We start from the raw sequence: 3,787 nt of genomic DNA, 5'->3' as shown, positions 1-3,787 counted from the left end.
TTGATAAGAAATTCAATGTTTCCTAAATGGAATTGATTGCAATGAATTTGTAGGACAGTGGCGAGCGAAAGCACAAGGCATAGCAGCATAACATTATCTCTTCTGACTTTGGGAGAATCTTTCATTCTTTTGCGAGACCTATAAATCATTGCAATATACCACCTTGCGAAGACACATCATCTTCTACATTGGTTTATCCTCAATTGCTTTTATTCAATTAAGCATTTTGTTGTTAGATACTCATACTGGCGTCACTGCAGTCGTAGGCAATTATAGAGGTTGCTTGTTGCGACAATCTCCCACCCTCGTAGGGATGTCTGGTTGCTAACCTGGGCTTTCATCATTTCTCAAAGAACGGGAGATATTTGGTTGTTCTGCATCCGAAGTCTTTATATATTGCGCCTGCTGAAGGGCTAGATCATTCATCCTCATGATATGTGTTATTTCTATCATTCAAAGTATATCATGTGGTCTTTCAATCACATGGCTTTATTTTAGCAGATCTACACGGATTATAGGTTTATAGGTGTTCTCATAGATCATAGATCCTAAATTCACAGGCCTCACCACAGATTCTTCAAACATTATAGCCCCTCTTCATAAGTGGTTATGTACGGATCCCAGGATATCCACTCTAGGGATAATAACCATTTGACAGAACTCTCAGCACACCTCGTTTGTGTGTGTACTAGCAGAAATGGGTTTAGAGCTCTTGCTCGAGGCAGACAGGTGATTGAAGAAACTCTTGTTTCTGAAAGTATCACTCATTCCAAGCTTGAGCTAATCCTCCCCCTAATGGCAAAATTAAATCTTCAATTGAACATGTCAATTCTCTCATCATGACTACTCATGATGTTCACGTTGTAACTGTGGTTTTATAAGAAAGTATACACACACACTTAAGACATATGAAGGTCGTGAGGCTCAACGTGGAGTCCAGCATCGCCATCAGCCGCGGAGGCAATCCTCCGTGCCGCTCCCCGTCGACACCTTCATCGCGCACCCCCTGGACCGCGGCGACCGTCAGATCTGGCCGCTTCTTTTTCTTTTCCCCTCAAGTTCCAGCAAGGTGTGCGCCGCCTCGCGTGGGTTCACCGGCGCGGCGGCGCTTGGTCAGCAGCCGCGTGGTGCCTCCTCCTCCACCCACCGGACCAGAGCTGCAATTGCTACACCATCTCACGAAGCTCCGCTCACAGCCACCAACAATATTGAGGTATGTTTCTGCTCAGATCAATGTTGCTACCTGCCTGCATCTCTCTCCCTCAGAGCTCCGTCCTCTTTGCAGCCGTTCTTTATTCTTCACAAGGTCGCTGCTGCCGCCGTTTCCCAGCCATCATCTCCCAATCCCAAAATCTGCGAAGAGACCTCGCAACGATGATGACAACGACGGCTAGGGTGTGACATTGCGTTGTACGAGCAGCTCCGCCCTGAGGCCTTTCACCGCACTTGGTCCAAGATCCAATCCACCATCGATGTTTGTCTTTATTGCCTAGCTCAGCCAGTCATTTGATCGATTTGTTCCTCATCTTGGTATTGTTTTGGTTTGGTTCCAGGAGGTTATGAGAGGCATCAGCCTCAATCTGTCCGACCATAGCCGACGAAAACGGACAAAACGGTGATTTTTCTGCACCGGCCCGAAAAGCGAAAGTGCACGAAACCGTGTACCGGAGGTCACGACGTTGGAAAACCGGTTGAGAATCGAAAAAACGTGTGAGCCCATGTAAAAGGCCAAAACGGGGATTGTTCTGCACCGGTCCAGAACTGCACGAAACCATGTGAGTGGAAAATCGTCCGGGACCCAAACAACGTGTGCTATAGCTCAGAAAAACGGCTAAAACAGTGATTTTCTGCATCGTCCCGAAACTGCGCGAAACTGTGTACTGAGGGTCACGAGAGCGAAAAATCGGTCTGGGCCCCAAAAAGTGTGCTATAGCCCACGAAAACGGAAATAGTTTTATAAATTATATTTCATGAGGAAACTATTTTTCCTAGCTTCCAAACAGGTATTTGGAATTTCAGGCATTTTCTGGAATTTTTCCGATGCCGTTTGGTATTTTATTTGCCTTATTTGATTTTCTGGCAATTTAGAGACCCAGAAAAAGCTATTTCTTTATTTGTTTTTCTTTTATTCCGCGGAGAACATTTTCTCATCATGGAGGCGTATTTCCGTGAAACCCGTTTTCACTTAAGTGTACCGAAGGGGTATCTTTTAATCTCATCCATCCATTTCCCATCCAACGGCCATCATTTTTTTCTTTTCCTTTTCTTTTTTTTTTCTTTGTTCTCTCCTTTCTTCCTTCTTCTTCCTCACGCAAGCACAGGCTGTGCCTGTTCTGGCTGCGTCCATGGCCAAGCCCAGCCCGGCCGCCGCCGCTGCTCGCCGGCCCCAGCCCCGCCGCCCTGGCTCCGCCCCTCGCCGCCGCCGCGCCGCCGCCCCGCAGCCCCGCCGCCCGCCCGCGCTGCCCCTGCCATGGCCGAGCCCGAGCTCGAGCTCGAGTCGCCGGCGTCCATGGCCGTCCACCTCGAACACCACCCTCCGAACCGTTTTTCTCCGCGATTTCTTCGCTAATTCGTGACCCACACAGCAAGGAATCTATCCCAACAAGATTGAAACCCTCCCGGACTCTATCTCGTCCGAATTTTAAGCGGGACCGAATCCCGTTCAAATCTCACCCGCCACGGGCCTTATCCCGAGCGCTCCGAGCCCTATAAATATCCCAAGCTGACGCCCTCGAGAGCCCCGACCAATCCCTCGAAACCTAGCTCGAAGCCGCAGTCAATCCTTGCCACCAATTTCAAGTTTCGTCGCCGTTTCCACGCAAACTCCGGCGAGCAATTCCTACCGCCTCGCCCCAAATTAGCCCGAGCCACCACCACCTTTAGATCCCTATCGACGCCTAGAACACCATACACCACAGCCTTGCCTCCAGAAACCCCTGTTTCGCCGACTCCCATCAACTCCGGCGAACTCCATCTTCTCCAGTGAGCTTTCTTGCTCTGTTTTTGAGCTGCAGTCTGTTTTGATAATGACCTAAAAGTTTGTCAAAACTAGCTACCTGTTAAAAAGAACTTAGACACCGGTTTAGTCTAGCCAGCACTGTTATTGATTAGACACTTTATGGAGCTTAATGTTTAAAACCTATAAACCCCTTTTGGTTTATTCTTTCTGTAATGTAAATATTGGTTAAAACTCTACACCTCAGGACACTTTTCACGTAACATGTAATTAGATGACACTACTAGATTAATAATTGAAAACTGTATTCACAGAACCCTGTTTTTGATTAGCTACTTTCGTAGGATTGTATCTTTTGTTTCGTAGCTCCATTTTAGATGAAACTTTCTGTGTTATAAGCCTTAAGTTACGTTATTAGTTTTGGTACCTTCCGTACCGTTAGTTCAGACGTGTTTCGACAGTCTCCTTCCCATTAGATTCACTATCTGCTATCAGCTTGTAGGTTATCATTTGTCTCCACTTGGTTCCAAATCTTGTCCCTAGCCTTAGATCTGTGCTTGCGGTTGGATTAGTATAAGTTGTGCCTTGTTAGCTGCTTTTCTAAATTTAAGTTTTTGTAATTCTTATCCAGCTCTTATTGGAGTTATAATTTGGAGTTGTTGAACAAGTTATTCATTGTTGCTTTCGTTCTTCGTGATAGATTATCCCGAGTGTGAGTGCGAAGAGTACCAGGGAAATTCTGATCGTTACAGCAACTCAGGCTCAGGCAAGTGGATACCTTTGATCATCTACAATCCTATAATTTTTGCATATGCTACTTTGTTTACAAGT

General features: G+C 46.5%; 1 long non-coding RNA gene across 1 annotated transcript; it reads left to right on the top strand.

Moving 5' to 3' along the window:
• Positions 1 to 553: 553 nt before the first annotated feature.
• Positions 554 to 1,880, top strand: LOC112272317. Its single transcript, XR_002965951.1, has 3 exons — positions 554 to 1,213; positions 1,286 to 1,474; positions 1,554 to 1,880. It is a non-coding gene; the product is annotated as an uncharacterized LOC112272317 (long non-coding RNA).
• The last annotated feature ends 1,907 nt before the right edge of the window (positions 1,881 to 3,787 follow it).

The sequence above is a fragment of the Brachypodium distachyon genome, chromosome 4, assembly GCF_000005505.3.
Source record: "Brachypodium distachyon strain Bd21 chromosome 4, Brachypodium_distachyon_v3.0, whole genome shotgun sequence".
Lineage (NCBI taxonomy): Eukaryota > Viridiplantae > Streptophyta > Magnoliopsida > Poales > Poaceae > Brachypodium > Brachypodium distachyon.
The sequence above is the reverse complement of the archived record's forward strand: the minus strand, read 5'-3'. Positions and strand labels throughout refer to the sequence as shown.